Here is a 20024-nt window from a genome sequence, read left to right as displayed (position 1 = left end):
CAAGCAGCTAAATTCTCTGCCAAAGGCACTTATCTGGCTGATGGGCTTCCACTGTTATTGTTGCATAAAGTACAGAGAATTTCAAACGATACTCCAGGAAAGTAACACTTTTACACTGAGATAACCCAAGTTAAAAAAGAGAGAAGCTTGTTCCAATTAAGGCAGCTTTTGGTATAGGAAGGAAGTATGAGAGGCATCTAAATAGCCTGGTTGCCTTGCAGGATTTTTCTTGGATGTCACAAAAAAACAGGCCTTTTTATTCATTAGCCAAACCCCCATTGCAAATGACTATTTTCCTTTGCCAAACAACAGTTCTTTAGGCTCACTAACCACAATAGCCAAAGTCTAATTGCCCAGCAGAAACAGAACATTATCCTGTATTCAGGCCAGCACCCATTGATGATGTTATGTTCAGCGGAGGGAGCACAGGAAGCTGATATTACACAAGTGGCCCAAACCCAAGTTCGGACAGAGAAAATCTCGGTAGCCATTAGTCTATGTAGGCCTAGATAATTCATTGGAGCATAAAGTTTTTACACATGCTAGGTGTTTAAAAAGACTCTGCATGCTGGACTGTTTTCACATGTTAATCTTACCCAGTTGGGCATTACTCTAAACCTGGTCTCAGAAAGAAGGATGCCATATTTAGAACAGTCAATTCACCACCATAGCCTTACTCATACTAGTACTCTCTGAATGACCCACATTGGATGACTGAGGACTTGGGCATTTGACACAGTGTTCAGTCAGCTACTGTGGGTCCTTCCCTTTTCGTTGTCCGCAACCCACCATAACCAAGCATGGCAGAACTTGCAAATCCGTTGGAGTAATACAAACTCAGAACAGAGATTCCACCTCGACATTAGGCCTTCCTGACGTAAAAGCTCTTTGGACAGTGAAAACACTCCTTGGAGTGTCGTGGCGTCCTCTTGGGTCTTTAAACAGAGGATGGATGGCTATCTGTCAGGAGCTTGACTGAGCGTTCCTGCATGGCAGGAGGTTGGGCTGGATGGGCCCTTGTGTGTCTCTTTCCAAAACTCTATGATTCTCTGCTTCTAATTGGAAAAGTATGACTAATTACAATCAGCAGAGTAACTATATTTTGTAACAAGTGTGTAAACAAGCATTATTTAAACAGTTAAGTACAAAAGTAAAGGCACTTCTTGGTCCAGAGTTACCTGGCCTTCTGATACTTTCACCCGTTCCTTTTAATAAATGGCATTTAAAAAACATATTGTTAGAATATTATTCCCTTCTTTTCTCATCCCTAAAAACCAGCACACAGCATGCAGTGAAAACAGGTTACATCTAGAAAGAAATTCTTTTTGAAAAAGGTACCTTTCCAACTGGTGACCCTGACATGCTTGTCCTTATGAAGTTGATTAGTATGCTTTCTCGCAGGCATGCGCTTCTTCTCCTACTCCTGGTCTTAATTTGATTCAGATAAATCACCCCTGTCTCTTACCACCAATCCCTTGAAGCTTCCGTGATTCGTCCGAGTTCTAAGTTAACCACAACATTCCACAAGGAAGGCCTGTTTCATTTAAGCATGCTGCCTCTATAATCAGTGGCTATATTTCAGAGGGACGGAAGGCACAGCAAAACCACCCTGATGTATTCTTGGCCTTAAATTAAATCCTATGAAATTCATGGAAGTCCCTGTAAGTGAAAGACAACTGAAGGCCACAGTGTGGATTTAATGCCTGGTACCAAAACGAGTGTTATTACACCATCCATGGGCTGTATATATGTGTCTTTCAGGTTCTTTAATGATTTAATGTCTTAGGGCCTTTTTTTTTTTTTCTAGAAGAAGAGATGTAGAAAGAGAGCTGTATTTTATCTCCTGTAAGTTGGGTGTCAGGTCTGGAGTTCCTTGTTTTCAGTCTGCTATTAAGTGCCAAATTACTGTGATCAGAAACATAGGCTCGAACAGAATAGGCCAATATACACTGCTTCAGGTCACTTTGGAGGTATGCTGTTTAAATGCTGCATGTGTCCTAAGAGGCCGGAAGCCATGCCAAAGCCATGTTTTTTTTTCTTCCAATCCTAAAGACTGAGTTGCGTTTTGGCACAGTTTTGGCCTCTTAAGATGCATCTATTCATTTAAAACAGGGCAACCTCCAAAGTTACCCGAAGCGCATTATTTGTCCTGTCTGTTCAGGCCCCTTTAGCTGACTATACGTTTTGTAGGGCATTTCAAAAGGACGTGATTGCTTACTGTCAGGCTTTTTTCATCTTGCTCCTTTTGCATGTAGAGCCATCATATAAAAAAACTAGGCAGCCGCGGGTTGCATGCTGTAAGGACGGCTCTCTAGTTTCCCCAGTTATGATGTCCTCCCATTTCATCCCACTCACCCATTTATCATGACTTGAATTCCATAGCTGCTTTGAATCCATTTGGGAGAAAAGGCAAAGATCCCAAATACGTAAATCAATAGGATGAACGTCCTATCTCTGTTACCAGCTTTTCCCTGTCTTAGTCCTCTTTCATCATGGTGCCCTTCTGCCAGAGACAAGCATTTAGTTTGTATCATTCTCCCCAATTAGCCTTACCCCCATTGATAGCATCCCTGAGCTGTGCTTGGCTGGCACTAGCCAACCTGCCACCTCTCTGTCATATGACCCTTCCTTCAGAAGTCATTGTTTTTTGCGGCCTGCCATACAAGCTCACGGAGAATCTAGCACCTTAACATGAACAAAATATTGTATTTATTACCATATATATTATATCTATAATCCTGACAAGTGACAACAGCAATGCTGTACTGGGGAACATTGACAGGAGAAGTTGGGCACATCTGGTCATGCTGGATAAACGAAGGACGACACCAAAGGTAGAATGAAGATGCTTCACAGTATCTATGATTTTGCAATTAATAATCATATCAAACCTCTAATTTTGCAATTAATCTGTATATCATATACATATACTTATCTATAATTTTTTGGGGCCCACAATAATCTGTTGAAGCATCTTCATTATCCCTTTGTTGCTGTTGTCCTTCTTTTTATCCAGCATTAAACCCCATTACATCATGCTTTTGTCATTGTCAAGATATTGTAAGCCACTCTTCGAGCTTGTGCCAGGAGGAAGGCAGGCTATATACTGAAGAAATAAATATCAGATAAGCCAGTGGTATCAGCGAGGGAAGGCTGGGTTTCTGAATGCTAAGGTTCATGCCCACGCTCTCTGAAATTAGTTGTTGGCAAAGCACTATGTTATTTCACAAGGTTACAGGTTCAAGTACCTGTACTAGTAATCTCTCATTGAAATAAAATGACAACTAACGCTAAGACCCATTACTGGCCACCTTAAAAAAGATGCTGGTCTATTATAGTTAAAAAGCATAGATTACTTATTGAATCAGCTTAGGCACCTTGAATGTTCACATAAGGCCAACGAAATCTTATAACATAAAATTCTCCCAGTCTGCTTCATTGTAATTTGTACTCTTTTGAAGGAATTCTATGCAGATTTTGTAAGGCACATCACCAGTTCTTTGAAGCAATCTTACGGATTGCTTTTTCTGGTTATCCAGTTGTGTCCCCCACAGCCAGTGCATCATGGTTACATCAATGACATGGGAGGAGCCACCCTTCTCTTTGACATGAGAGGGATTGGCCTAACCCTGGACCTTGAAAATATGTAACAAGATTACAAGAAAAAGGGGAGACCCAGTGATTCTTTCTTTCTTTCCACTGCCAGACCTTGTCTGCTTAAATCTGGACTGAGTTACAAGGTGTTAGAAAGCTGAAAAAGCATGTTTAAATTATTCGTTCTTTCCTCCTTGACTCATGCATGCTCAAGTTCCCAGCTTTCTGTTTGTTTTAAACTGGTCGTTCAGGTAGGGAAAAAACTATCAAATGATCCTGTATAGCATGATGTTGTATGCATACTATTTTTTTTACTATTTTTTTTTGGGTTTTTACGCAATTAAAACACAGTACTTAGGACCTCACAGCCATAAACTAGTGCACACTGTTCTGAATCCCCTCTTTCTGGAAGTAGCAAAATTTGTTTCAACCAAGGCTGTATTTAGACTACGTGGGCTGCCCAAGGACTGGGACAGCTACATACATACTCTATAATTTATCCAGGTTTTGCCAGGGATACGGAGTTGAGACGCTATGGCACTTTAGTGGATTATCCCCATCTTATCATGTAAGGGGGGTGCGTTTTATCTGTTGGTTGCTTCTTGGGCCTCTTGGGCCAGCTTTTGATACCATTGACCCTGGTTGTCTTCTGGAATATCTGGAGGGTTGGAAATTGGAGGACCACTGGGGTTTGGTCCTTTCTCTTCAGGCAGGTTCCAGGAGGTGAGCTTGGGGACAGGCTGCTCCTCAAAAAGGAGGCCATATCAACAAGATGCCATTCTATCCCCAATACTATTCAAAACATCTAATTGAAAATTGCTTGGAGAGATAATCCCGTGACATGGGGGGGTTGGGATACGATCCGTATGTTGATGACACCCCTAAAATTACTTTCCAGCCTTTAAAACCAGCTTCAGCTAAAGATCGTGTGTCTCCTCTAAAAGCTGGACGAGATAATGGTTTGAGATAAGGAAAACAATTGCAAACTACATCTAGAGAAGACAGAGGTGATTATTATCACGGGTTCCTAATCTGGCGGCTGGAGGTGTAGCAACAGTTCTAGATGAGGTTACCCCCCCCACCCCCGTGACATCTGCAAAATTGCTAAGTATGCTCCCAATTTCTGTCATCCAAAATCATCGAATAAAGATGTGCATAGAACTGGCCCCCAGACCGAGGCCTGTGGGACCCCACTGGTTCATTCTCTCCAGGATGAAAAGGAGCCATTGTTGAGCACCCTCTGGGTTCGGCCAGTCAACAGTTCTATGAACTTCAAAATTTTACTGTATCTATAAAGATTTTTCTGAAGATTCTTCTGAAAATTCCCAGGTGCTCACTGGACAGGCTTACATGTATAACATTATCTGCCAGAGCACCCACTTTCATCGGATTAGATCTCCCTATCCTTCCCATCCCACTCCACCCATACATGCTTCTATCTTTTTTGCCATGGCTCTTCTCGTTTCTCTACACCAGTGCCACTTGAAGGTGCTAGGGCTCTGTAGAAAAAATGTGTATTCCAGCGCTTCATCCATTTTTGTTTCTCAATTTAGAGAGGTAGATCTAGTGGACCAGCTAGTACTGCCGGATTATAGGGAGAATTTTATTAACTAAAATTAAACAATAGATAAATAAAAAAAAGACATACCTTGGATGGTTTCCCAGAGTCCCTTTAGAATCCCTGTGACAAGTTTTTCAATGTGTTGGAGTTTTGAGTTCTGGACAGTTAAACACTAAAAAATTTTATTAAAAAATATCATGTATACGTTAGAACTTATGTTAAAATTGACCCAAAAAAACCGGAGTGACCATCCATGGGTAAATGTAAGATTTTAACCCTCTCTCTCCTCTCTCTCTCTATATATATATATATATATATATCTATATATATATATATAAACACATCACACACACACACACACACACATATACAGTATTGGAAAAGACAAGAGTTTTAATCTGCCCTGGAAGCACTGATCGACCTCTACATTTTCATCCATCCATTTACCTATCCATCCTTAGCACCAATAGTTACACTCGGCTGGAATTTTGTACGTTCTTTGGCATTTTTTTCCTTTGTTTCATTCTTTAGATCCTTTATTACATGCCCTAAGTTTTATCCTCGACGTATCCACGGGTCTATCAAAAATGCATATTTGGCCCCAAAAACCTGCCCTCAACTTATATATGAGGGTCCACTTCTAGTCGAGTATATACGGTACCTTTTTCCTTAAATGGCATTTAACAATTAAATCCCTGTCACTAGAAACAGTTTTGCCTTTGCCGCTGTTTTCTTTTGCCCAGCAAAATGACCTGAAACCGTTTTCAAGTTTATGACTCAGGCTATTCCAAAGTCCTCGGATGACATTCATTTTATACACACAACACAAAATTAATTGACAATGCACTCACTTAAACAAAGATCTTTAAATAAAATTACACACAGTTACCGTTTAAACCATTGTTTGGGGCCTGAAAACTCACCCTGTATTCCCATTTAATTGATTTTTTAACAGTGACCAGGACACTATAGTCTGGTGCTATTGTCTCTCGCTGCCATCCCCTTTGTTTACGAAACAAATGGTTCAAAACTCTGCTTAGTAAGCAGTAGAGTGCTCCTCTAGGCATGACTAGGCTTTTTTTGTTCCTGTAGAGAATCAGAAGATGCCTCAAAAATATGACCCAGCCACTTTCCAAAGCCTGAGCATGAAATCTCGATTTAGTGGCTGTAGCTCCTACACGTTTTGTTTCTAAGACTCTGATTTGATGAGAATTACTCCTGAAATGTTTTGAAGTGATCATGAACCAACGGCTTAGCAATCACAATTAATCCAAGGAGACCACCCTGTAGCAGCCTGGCCACCAAAACCAGCTGAAAGGCTTGTGAAAAAAAAGGTGAGAGGAGAAACTGGCCGGTTCGAAGCTGTTTTCAGCAAACTGTACAGAACAGCATATAAGTCACCAAGCACTTCAGTCATTTATAGCACTAGCACACACTCACTTTGTAGATCTTCCCGGCTAGGGCTGTTGGGTTGGCACGATGCTGAGTCCTCTCTCCATAACCAAAGCTGGGCAGGCAAGTAAGAATGGGATCCATTTTCCTCTGTGCATAGAAAATGATACTAGCATGTCACCAAAGCGAAGTCCCACTGGAGGTGAAAGGCAGGCTGGGATTCTTTCTGAAACACCACGTCCTTTTCTTCCACTGAAACCATCTTCAGAATGCCATGTTAATCTACCACGCTGAACAACGTATTCAAATAATATATGGGAAGGGCTATTAGAACTCTAAAAACTGGTAACTCTTCTCCCATAGGTCAGATGCAAACTAAAACATATTTCTTGGTTTGCAACGCTCATGGGGATTTAACCAGATTTCAGCATAAATCTATCCAGCATGATATCCAGGATGCGCTGGTTCTTGTCATGCCTACCATGGTTTATTGTTACACAAATGTTTTTAGATTTCTTCCGTTTGACTTCGATCATGGTGACATGGGATGAGACACCCAAGCCCATATCTCCACTGCTCGCTTAGGTCTTGGTAGATTCCGGCCCTGACCTTCCTGTTTGAGTCTATCCATTGGCATACAGTCTTCCTCTCTTTCTCCTACCTTCTACTTTTCCTAGCATGATTGTCTTTTCCAATTTATGCCTTCCCCTTGGTGTGGCCAAAGTACAACAACTCCATTACTAGTCCAGCAATAAACCTTAAACTTGCCTACTTCTCTTACCATCTCTTGAGATAGTGCTAAGGCTGGTGGTCTTAGATTTGAAGGGGTTCTGGATGTTCTCGGTGAAATACCCCAGTAATGTTCCCACGTGTGCAGATTCAGACCTACCTTTCTGTCTTGCCCTCACACACACACCTATTTAGTGACAGGTTCTAATATGCCATGTTGATGAGTAGCTGTCATTGCCACCAGAACAAGCTAAGTCATGACTTGAATGAGTCCATCATCCGTCTCTTCTCAAGGGTATGCGGAAGGTGACGCTACAGGAATGCTGCTTGCTGTTGTCGGGCACCAACAGCCTCTACGTACGTTGTAGGATAATATTTTCCCTAACATATACACACTAAGCCACCTGAGTCCCATGCTGAGAAAAAGGTGTCACTAAAACAATGACACAGTCTGTTAGCTTCTTATGCCCGGCCTGTCTGGTACAGTCCCAGGGAGAAGCAAGACCTGGAACAGTTCTGCGTGCTAGATCAAACGTAACCCAGTTTTGTTGTTGTCTGCCTTTCAAATCCTTTCTGCGCCTTGTATGGCAAACCTAAGGTGAACCTATCCACAGAAATTTCTTGGCAAGATTCTTTCTGAGAGGTTTACTTTGCTCCTCTGATGATGAGTGCGTGTCACCCAGTGGGTTTCCATTGTGGAGTGGTGATTCAACCCTGTTCTCAATCGTCGTCAATGCTTCAAAACCACTATACCACACTAGCTCTCAAAATTCAGTTTCATGTTGTGTCTGAAATGAGTACTTTCTTGGATTTAAACTCTGGTTATTGGAAGCAAGCCAGGCTTACAAACCCACATTTGATCCTGCCTTGGCCTAATTTAATTTTAGGTAGATATGGGTCTACAAGCCAGCTTACCCACCTGCGTGGCTCTCCGTTAACCCAGATCAGGAGTAACTGGAGACAAGAGGACTGGTTTTTAATTGTAATGCTTACAATTTTCTTTTTTATTTTATTTGTCACACCTGTTATTAGATTGTTTTAAATAAAAGGTTTCCTAATTTTTTTGCTAGCTAGGTGAATACAGAATGAAAGAGGATGGTTGAAGACTGTGGAGCTGAATATGGAATATGCCCCTCCTCCTCCCCCCCCCCCAGGAGAGCCAAACAAAACAAACAATAAAATGCGATGTTCTAAGGAAAGCTACGCTCTTAGTTAATGATGATTGATTTTTAATTTGGATTTACTTAATCTTGAAATTATTGAGAGAAACACGTAAACCTGCCATCTCAAATATTCATTTTCAAGCTGGTTTCATTACCGAGAGCTAGTTCTGTTGGATTTTTTCTTCTTCATTTAGTTAGTCCATCAGGTTCAACCATTACCATGTTTAGTCACAAGAACCAGACTTACTACTCAAGACTAGTTCCAGTCCGGGGCATCATTAGGAGTGTGCAGGAGATGTGGGTCACAACCAGGTGACATCCTAAGTGGGGAGAGTTGACACCACTGCTCCCAAAAACCCTGCCTTTTGCCTGAAATATCCCAACTAAATTTAATTTACTTTCAAAATTTTATTTCTTTAATTTTAAAATTTTAAATTCTTTTAAACTTTTCGGTGTGTTCTAGCTTTTGAGGGTTCTGGCTGTTCTGGGTAGCACACCCAGTACATGTTTCCATGTTTTGCCGATTGCAAACCTACTTTCTGTCTTGCCTCACACACAAGCTTTATCTGTGACAGTGCTTGTAGTAAAAACCTCCTATCTTACCAGATGTTAACCTTAACTACAGATGATGTACATGTAAATAACATTTCCGCTTTGTACATGCTAATGCAATTTAGGGGTTACAGTGGTCCCTTGTTATACGCTGGGGGTTGGTTCCAAGATCCTCCGTTGGATAACAACTCCGTGTATGCTCACGTCCCCTTAAAATATAATGGATAGCAAATGGCTGTGTCCCTTATAACAATGGACAAATTAAGGTTTTATAGTTGACAATTTATACTTTTTTTGAACATTTTCAAACCTTGCATGCTTGACTCCGTGTCTAAAAGATCCGTGTATAAGAAGCGCGCCAACTGTATATTTTTAAATTTGATAGTTCTTTATGTCGCATTTGTTACCATTACATTCAGTGAGTATGGAAATTAGAATTCTGAGTACCATTTAGGTACAAAAAACCTCACTAAGGATTCTTCTATAGTGCGATTTGGGAGGAGATCAGTGTGTGTGGTGTGTATGGTGTGTGAGAGAGAGAGAGAGAGAGCAGTGACCACCATTGAGTACTGCCCTGGGTGACATCAACCCTTAGTGACACCACTGGCTCCATTGTCAGACAACTAATCTTCCAGTTTCTGTAGCGGATTCCTTCTACACTGGATTCCCTATATACACTGCAGTAATGCTCTGTCTTCTGGGGTTGGTGGAAAAGACTTCAGTTATTACTGTTTAATATATTCGACTCTATGTCGACCTCATATAATAGTCAAGGGCCAGTTTTGGACCACAATTATGAATTTCGCTATGACCCCAGGAACATCTAACACATGGACGTTTAAGGACGAATCAAAGGATAACAATGCCAAAAATTCCCACCAGGCATACACTGTTTGTGCTCATACCAAAAGCGCATGGCTGAGAAGAGAAAATAGAGGAGGGTTTTCAGTGATTCCAGGGCAGATGGCTGTGCCTTTCACCGGGAATGGCTCTTTTTTTAAATTGAAAGTTTAAAGTACATTCCTGACTTGACCATGGATAAGTCGACTTAGGTTTTTAGGTCCATTTTGACCTAAATTTCTAGACTTACATGAGTTATATAACAGTATTTACTATGCTATTAATTCTACATACCCCAGAAATGGTTTCCTGGAGTCTTCAGTTAAGAGCTGGTTGGTATTGCTTGATTCATTTGTGACCTGTAGCAGACTCACACTAAATCTTTTACATTCAAGGTCACCACCTTCACCGCTCAAGAGCGCCAGCAAATTGCCCCACACCGACGGTCAGCACTGGACGGCAATGTTGTCTTAGTGCCATTAGCAATGATGGCCCATAAGTGATGAATATTTTATTATTTTTGGTTTTGTTCCTTTACTTGCTGTCTTTCAAATAGCCCTTTGTCACCCACAAGTAAGTGTTCTGTTGCCCATCCATTTGTTTCAGCAAGCTTATTGTATTCACATTGGTTTTATAACGGGAGATTGGCCACTGACAAATAAAACTTTATCATCAGCTCCACTGGGCATGAATTGCATTAATTGCTTTGGGTTAGCTCTCTCATAGCCTGATTCTGCCCCTAAAGCACCTGATTTCTGAAAAACAATAAAGGATCCATATTACTGACGTACTTTTCTATCTATAAAAATCTGGAGGACTCAGAAAGATGTGAAAACTCTTAAAACCATGTGCAAAATATAAATCCAAAAAGAAAACAACTACAACCTTTAAAATAATTTCAGATAACTCCCTCTTTGAGTTTATAAAACCATTTTGGCTATAAAATTGAATTGCTACTTCCCTTGGGATAGACCTATTTAATAAATTCTGTATATGGTAAATCAAAGTTCACTTTGGCGGTCTTTAAAGGGAGTTGTATGGTCATGTTCTTGGAGTGCTTTCGTTGTATATCCCAGCATAGCAGATTTGACTAGATGATCCTTTCAGTCTCTCCAAACTCTTATGCTTCTACCCTTATGTAAAATTCCATTAATAATAAATTAATAAAATTTGTTTTATTTATATACCACTATTCCAAAATATCCTAGCGAGTGAACAGCACGAAGCTAATTATGCAAGTAAGCCTAATTTGCCCCAACCGTCTGGGTATCATTTAGCGACCTTGGAAGGATGCAAGGCCTGAGTCGAGCTTGGGCCTTTTGCTGGTCTTGAACTGCACCTTGGGTTGACACAACGGCCTACCTGAGCTGGGATCACTGGATTTTAAAAATACGTTCACCAAAGCATGTCTATCCAACCATTTTACGTACTTCAACTTCAATTCCACAAATATAAGTAGATTCCAAGTTCAGGTTCCCCAAAGAGGGATTAAATTTGTGGGTGGCCTTAGACCATTCATTCCTTTTAGCTGGACATTAAAACCTTACAGGGTTGTTGTGAAGATAAAATGGTTCAGAAGAAAGGGCACTACTTCAGCTCACTGGAGGAAAAGCTGGAAATGTTTTGTAGAAACTACTTAAATTTCTTCTAGTAATTTTCCCCCACAAAGGCAATTTTTAAATGGTACAGTATTACAGTGCAGTAATAATTGTCGTCTAAATTTGGGATTTACAACGTACTACAGGACTCAGTTAACAATTATACACCCATGGACCTAACTTATTCTAACATCAGCCTATAAATTCAAATGGCTACTGGAACGATTTGATTTCATGATTAGAGCACAATAGTTTAGTTAAGGCAACCTGTTTATGAGGACCAGCTGGAAAGTAGGTGGTATCTTGCAAAATTGATGGTCCCCCCCTGTCTTAAACTAGACAGTACATACAGATTCCCTTATCCCTCTAAACTCTTGTACTATAATCATGAAGGAAAAGGATCTTACCCCTGTGAGACGTTCATTTCCAGTAGGTAAGGACCAAAACCATCTGGACTTGGGATGCATTCCCATTTCACTCCTAGCAGTCAAGACAAGATGAAGAGGGTTCCTTTCATCAAACTACATGAGGGAGCTTACCCCCCCTCACATTTTAGTCACTTTTAGAACTCAGTAGATCGAGCTTGGGGAAAAAATGATACGGTATGCTGTGGAATAGGTACCGTGAGAGCCCCATTTTTTTTTTTTTGGGGTTAGGGACCAAGAACGGAAGGAGGGTTCTGGGGATGGGGGTCATCCCTGCGGGGGGCCCTAGGTTATATCTCTTGCGATCAGAACCGCTATGGCCCTGGTATCCCGATCCATCTAGTCTGTCCTGCCAGCACTCATGGGTGGTACAATGTTCCATCCTTATCTACAGGAAACGCACATCTCACAGATAAGATCAACATTCCATTTTCCAGTAGTATGGACGGCTAATCCTGGAACTTGAAAACTTACCAAAGCTATCCTAGGAAGGGTGGGTATTCTAACAGGCATGCAGTCTTCTAGGGCTGGAAACCCTATTGCAGCACCCTTCTCTGAATGCAACCTCCGCAGTTTCAAGGCATTCCCCCCCAACCCTGTAGTGTCTACCAAAGGTAAATGAGATTTCCAGGTGGCTGTCCTGCACGTGTCAGTCAGCGGGGGCACCTTGTTAACCAGGGTCCTATAGTTGCTGCACTTTGGGAAATGGGCTACAAACACATGATGATAATAACTGGAGCATTCAAGTCTTGTAACATGCTACTACACAGTCAGGCATTCCTTATCCCAGATTTTATCAAAGGATTCACGCATCCATGGCTTCGAAACATATTTTTAAAAAGTATACATCTAAACTAGCAAAAACCTTATTTTTCCATTTTAATAGGACACCATTTTGCCTTGCCTTTATATTTAATGGGACCGCGTATCCATGGATTTTGTTCTCCATGGGGGATCCTGGAACAGGAACCCCGGGATAAAACAGGGCGCCCACTGTAGTAGGTCTTTATCACCTGCTCAGAGTGGAGGGGAGACCTTTCTTCCCATGATTGAAGTTGAAATGAGACAAAACAATAGCCTCAGCTGATTGGAAGGGGCTTGGTTCTCTCTAGATATATCTAACAGCCTCTGCATACCAGAGTTGTACCATATCCTTTCCGTTCCTTGCGTCGGATGGGACCCCAAGTGAGAAGAAAGATCACCTCCTTTGATTCGTGGCAGTCGATTGACCTTGGGGATGAAGGTACTTGGTCATTCGTCCTCTATCAGAGTCTCACCTGATTGTGCATTCATCGCGCGACACCAAGCCCAGTCCCAGATACCCCACATCAATTTATACCAACTTAATATACCAAAAAACGATGTAGTCCAAACGGGGGTCCCCAATATACAGGAAAGCATCCATACATATATTAGGGACAATCCTGATGGATCCGACTTGGGAAAGCCAAGGCACTTAGCTATGATGGATCACTCAGGATCAGAATTTGTCCAATCCCCTTCACATAGCGCTTTGCTGGTGGGTGTTGGATCTGTGATTGCTTGCATACTATAGACAAAGGGAGCTTTGTTAGGAATGAAACTTTTTTGAGGACATTCACAGATTTTATCCCAATCATTCTCACATCTTCATTCCACTTCTTCTCTCCTGGGAGAAAGTCATTTAAACTCCTGGATAAACCATTTTAAATCCTGAACACACTGCCCCTGGATCCATTTCTTGCTATAAATATGCATGCCTAAACAAGCAATTGGGTCTAGGTTGAAACTAGGCCAGAACTCTCTGCTATTTTTGACGAAACCACCTCCGTAGCTGGCCACCCCACACATTGCAGGGGTGACCAACTGAGTCTCTTCATTCCAGTAACCCCACAATAGAGCTCGCTTCCGCTTGCAACCTGCAACTTGCTATCTTTTACTGGCCTTTGCCTTCATTAACTCTTGTGGCGTGTGTGAGACAGTTATGCTTGCGTGTATTCTGATCCTCTTTTATAACTCAAACTAATTTGGAACCCGTTCTTGGATTCTTTGATTTCAGAACTGGTATACCAAAAGCTTAGAATCGGCTTTATGTTACCAAAGCCCTCTTGCTTATTTCCTATTTTAAGCTTAATCAATTTCCCCATTTAATTCAACTTGAGGTGCCCTCTCAGGACCCCTGCACTTTAGAGACTTTTACGAGCCAAAGGTTATGTGAGTCGCAGCGCTTTCCAGATGAGATGTTTTAGGGAAAGCCTCCCCTAGGGACTCAAAGGGAACCACCCCTTCAGAGCTTTGAGTACTGTGCTTAGCGTCTAAGTAAGAAAAGTGGTGGGCTGTAGTGCAGGGCTCAAGTTGGTTAGGCCCTTTAGGAAAACTGGATCAGCTGTCCCCTTTACTTATTCACCCTGTGAGTCGTAGTACAGAGCAATGCTGTTTTGATGGAGATCGAGAATTTTGGGCTCTGCAATGGTTTCTTGGTGTGGAGGAAAGAGCACTGCCATGGAGTCATCGCCCAGGTATGTATTCTGTCATTGCAATCATCAGTCTCTGTAATGTGCCCCATAGTTTTAGACTCACCGTTGGCTTCCACCTATGCTGTCTATGGCTTTGCAATTGTACTGATGCATTCCTGGGGTGGTAGACGAGATGTCCCGCACCATTGTATTGGTCAGTGTCCCACATGCTGGGACTGCTTGTGATGGTACTATTGAGCTCTTTGCATGATTCATCAAGCGATGCCATGCTGTTCAATGAGGTTGAGGACCTGGCCTACCTCCTGTAGTCCTGTTGTTGGACGTTGAGTATATTCAGCATATCATTAGGTAGGGCTAACTCTGAAGATGAATCCTCCTCCAATGCACTATCAGAGCCACCATACCTGGTGACACCTGAGAAGCTGATATTAGGGTACAAATGGCAGCACCTTCCCTAGAAATGTTCCTTATAGGCCAATCATCGGTAACCCACAGTCAACTGGATGGACTCAGATTGTGAAGGAAACATCCTGTGGAATCGAGAGAGATGAAATCACCAGCTTGACAGGGCCTCTCAGGATGTTCAGTTTTCCCTGCAGCTCCCTCCTTTCTCATGAAGCAGTTTATTTTCACAGAAGGTCAAAGATGCCTCATCAAGGCTGTCTTATTGCGGAAGAGAATGGAGAGTAGATCTCTTCCTCTCGAGATTGAGAGACCTTATATTTGCTTGGTCTGATGCTATAGCCACCAGTAGGTTGGTGGTGTTGGTGGCATGTTGGACCAAGGGCGAAGCGAGAAGTATTGGCATGATATTTAATGTGAATTATCCTCTATCTGTGCTGGTCTATGTACTGTATAAAAATGAAATAAAATGAACTATCTGTATCTTTTGCAGCCCACAGAGGAAATTTCTCTCCCCTGGCTGCGCCATAACTTTCCCTCCACTGAACCGGGGGGGCTGCTGCCCTCCGTATTAGAGGCCTGTCCATCCCCGCTGCTGCTGGGGGAAGGAAGATTCAGCCGGGAGATGATCCATTGGCCGATTGCAGCAGCTTCTTCCTTTTGCATTGAATTAAACTGAACTTCCACTTAAAACTTTACCTTGCTCTTGCAGTTGTGAAGAAAGAGGTGGTAGAAGAGGTCGGGTGAGGGAAAGGGTTTGAAAAGGGGTGGTGAAGTGAAAGGTCAAAAGAAAGATGGAAGATGATGGCCTTTTCATGTGGGGGTCCTGTCGCCCTAATCCCAGCAAATGTCGAGGGACCACTGTAAATGTATTGACTCTATGCATCCCAGAGTATATTTGCGAGTATTTTGAGTGACATTTTTATGTGCTAACCATTGTTTAATATGAACGTTTTTAACGATGGCAAATACATGGCGATGTGCAACTTTGAAATTGTATTCCTGCCTTTGGGTCTATGCCAGTGGATTGAAGAAAACCCGTTCCGGTTGTTTTCAAGAGGGCCACTTCTCTTCTGTATAACATGTAAAAAAAACTCACATGCCTTCAGTTCACAAATGTGACCAATAGTACAACAGCTGTGCCAATAAATAATAAATGTGATCCATGTCCGCCGATGTGGCAAATAGTACTATTCCTGTGAACAAAAGTCCATTTCCATTCCATTTAATTTCTTGTTCTCTATGCTTGCCAGTGTATTTGAAAGCTTGCGCTGAATAGCAGGGGGCCTGCCTTCTCATGGCTTGCCCTTCACGGCACTTGATCTGGGCCATGGTCAATGGGATGCCTTATTGGAATGCAAATCACATGTCAAGGTCAGGCCAAAGTCCAAACCGAAAAATGAGCATGGCAATTACAGGCAGTTTTCCATGTATTATTAAAAATCCCTTTGAAGATTGTCTTTAAAGCTGAAGGGACAATGTATGTAGAAAATCTTTTACCAAGTGTTAAGCTATTCCAATTGTAGGTTTATAAACCAGACGTGAGGACAGGCAGCGGCTATTTTTGGTACTAAAAACTTAACAGTCTAAGCAGTTAAATAATCTGCATACTGGTCTCTGATGGCACAAACTCTTTTAAATTCCTGACATGTCCAGTTATGGACGACAGAGTCCCAGTATTGCTAAACGGGTATATGAGCAAGTGACATTCTCTACTCCGCCATGGCAATGCATCTGGATAAGTCACCATACTCTCAGCTTTAACCGAAGCCAATGGCAAATCTCCATTGAATACCGGCCAAATTCTTACCAAGAAAAAGCAACGTATCGGTCACAAATTTGAAAGCATAAAAACAACCACCATACCCTCACCATTGCCAATATGTCTTGGACTGAATGGGAGTGCAGGTAAACCATATCTGAAGGACTAGACATTTACATATAGGAACTAGCATGTTTAAAGTCTAAGTTTTCAAGGTTTTATTTTTCTTCCTTACTCTACTAATTTTTAGTATTAGTGTGCTTGCAATAATGATTCAGAAAATTACATAGGACATGACCTGAATTGTAGATTTGCTAAAGTGGGCAGGGCGGATAGGGTTAATTTTAATGTACCAGCGCTGCCGCGGAAAGGAGGCTGACAACCCTTCGGCCTCAGGATTTTGCTACAATTTGCCTCTCATTCTCCCTTTCTTGGCTGGCTATGATACTAGCAGTGGAACAGACTGAAAATGTCTAAGGCAATGGACTTAGGATGGAAAGCAGGGAAATGTTCAGCTCCCCTTACTGTAAGCCTCCCTGTAAGTTCTTTGGTAGAGGGCAAAATATAAACATTTTAACAACAATAAATAAATCAATTCTGTCCTCTTTTTTTCGACACAATGATGTTTACTGTTATCATTTCTTTCATTGTTAGACAAATTTGAATAAACTTATTCCCCATATATACTTTAATCCAATTCTATTCAAACATTATGAGATGCAAAAAAATCATCAAAAAAATATTTGTATGTAAAATCAAAAACAGTAGCAAAAATGGATGTCACTTTCCACTCACTGGACAGCTGTAGTCTAGACAAACTCTTATGATCCCCAGTGCAATCTGTTTATTTTCCACATAATCCTAAAGTGGACCGCCGCTTCCAATTATTCCAAAGGGTTAGTTCTCTTCACTATTATGTATTTCAGCAGTTTCCCCAAATTCCTCATCAGGAGCATGGAAACTGGTAATATCTGGGGCAACAGTTGATTCCTTGCTTTGATCTTCCAGGTTCATTCCATTCTGTTCCTGTTAACTGGTTGGGCAAACTATGAGAGCTGTAGTTTCACTAGGCCTGTCGCCAATACCTCTTGCACAGCTTGAGAAGTCTCTGCTTCCAGTCTCTAAATGATGCTGTCATTTCGTCTTGCAAATGGAGTCCAAAAGATTCTCCCCTTTCGAAGGATATAGCGAATACATGAAGAATTACATTTCTTTCATGCCGTATGTCCTTTGTAAAGCTCGGAGGAAAGGAAGAGAAAGTATTGAGAAACATTTGGCGACATTCGGAGATAACCTATAGAAAAAGGAACTGCACATCTGGTGGAAGACTGTAGGACATGAGTTAGCAACTGCAGCCATAGTTCACTTTTACCTCCCAGAAAACCTGTGGCAGACTCACCTGACTCATTTTGGCCCCTAACTGCTATGGACAAACACTCACTATGCACCTTCAGGGTACTTTTGGCGTTATCTGGCGGCTGTTCTTCTACCAAAAATTCAAAGAGCATCTATCCAAAATGGGACAGGATTTCATTTGTACGCAATGGATTTGAAAAAAACCTTGAACCCTCACAGCTGAGTGGTGCTCTATTACAATACTTGAGCTCCTAATTCTTGGGGTCTCTAAGGCCAAAAGAAGAGGCTTCTGTCCCTTCGGGGGAGAGCAGTGACATCAGATGATGCACTCGCCTCAAGGTGGCCAGAAGCCACTCCAGCATTCCGATCTTTAAACCTGATCAACAACGGAAGCTAGAAACGGGGCTTCTTTAGCAGTGGCTTCGGGACTTGTCAGCAGCCCCACTTTGGGGAAGCAGACGTTGTGGTTTTGCCGCTGTCCTGGCACAAATTATGGTCAAGCTGCTTCAGCTACTCCGGTGGGCCGTCTGCTCACTCTAAGTCCTCCTTTGAGCAGGAATGAACAGTTGGCTGCATTCTGTTTGATTTCTCTGCTTTAGTTTTGCTCTTATCTGTATTTTATTTTTAAACAAAGAGAATTGATGGCAATGTCCATATGACGAAACACTTGCTAAAAAGCTCAGCCTCAGCGGCAAGGCAAACGGCAACTTCCCCCCTGAATGAATCTCGCCAGAAAACCTCCATGACAGGGGATCGTCTTAGGGTTCATCATTAAGCCTGGAAGTTGACTTGATGGCACACAACACCAATAATATTACAAGTGAAATTTAATTTCACGGTAGGTAATAGCTGCCCGCAGAAAACTTTTAAACAAATTAAACTGAAATGTAAGACCACAAGGAGACATGTTTCTGTCCTAAAAGCAGTACTTCAAACCTGATCCCCTTCAGATGTTTAGGATAAACAGCTTCTATCATCCCCAATCAGCAGAACAAGTCACTTACATAGGCTGGCTGGGATGAGAGATGCCATTATACAGCGGGTGTTGGGAAAGTTGATATTCAGACTAAACTGGCTATGTCTTGAAGTTTAACTTCTACACAGTTTTCTAGCAAATAATGTGGGGAGAATTCTTTATAAGAACCAAATTTACCTTAAACATTTTACTCCTTAATCTAAAAAAAACACTATTCCAAAAACCCAATTTCCTCTACTTATTTTCTGGGAAAAATAAGGCCTCAGGGGAGGTAAAACAATTCTCCCAAATTTTCTGGGTTCCCCTCCCTCTCTTTGGGCTCACGTCTCTCAAGTAAAAATAATAACTAATAATATTAAACCAGTACATGAGCAGGATTTAGATTAATAGGGTTCCCATATCATTTAGTTAAAAAGGGCTATTCACTGAGAAGATTCAAAACATCTGATTTCCACAACAAACTCCTCCTCTGCCAGAGATTATTGTCCATTAACTCCAAATTATGAACTAACGCTACCGAATCTTCAGCGTAAAATGGTAAACACTCATATGAGGTTTTTGTTTTTTAAATGGAAATCGAAGGCACTTTACATTCCAGCGAGAGTTGGACGGCGCTTGGTTTATTACGGAACAATGCTTTCTTTGTCTGTTTCGACCTAAGGGTTTGTACTGTGCTTGGTCAGGTCTTCTCGATTGTGGCATCTATATGATTAGCAGCTTCTTTGCTGCTTGTGTCTTTCTACGCCTTGCGAGATGTTTGAAGACTTGAGGCATACATACTGAGATTGCTTGGTTTCATCAAGTTCCTTTTCTGCAGTCTTGATGGGCTCTTTATAAGATAAAAACCAGTGATAAAATCTAGGGACTTATCAAATTAAACAACTGTTACATGAAAGTAAGTGAGCGCTAGGAAAGGGATATTCAGTGTAACGGACCATACCGAAAATAAATTATTTGTTGATAATGAGCCAAGTACAATTCAGCGTTTTAAAAAGTAAATGCAGACTCTGCATTTAAAAGTAATTTTATTAATTATTTAAAAAGGCTATGAATAAGGATATAAGTGATGATCATGTCTCCTATAATTCCAGTTTTGTCAGCTTACTCTTAACCCCTTCTAACCATTCTGTTTAAAATCACACAGCTGGAAAAATAGGACGAACATGCATGTATATAAAGCCTTTCTTTCGTCAAGATGTTACATATGTTGTGTATTTT

This window comes from Sceloporus undulatus, chromosome 3, assembly GCF_019175285.1.
Source record: "Sceloporus undulatus isolate JIND9_A2432 ecotype Alabama chromosome 3, SceUnd_v1.1, whole genome shotgun sequence".
In the NCBI taxonomy this organism is placed as follows: domain Eukaryota; kingdom Metazoa; phylum Chordata; class Lepidosauria; order Squamata; family Phrynosomatidae; genus Sceloporus; species Sceloporus undulatus.
The sequence above is the reverse complement of the archived record's forward strand: the minus strand, read 5'-3'. Positions refer to the sequence as shown.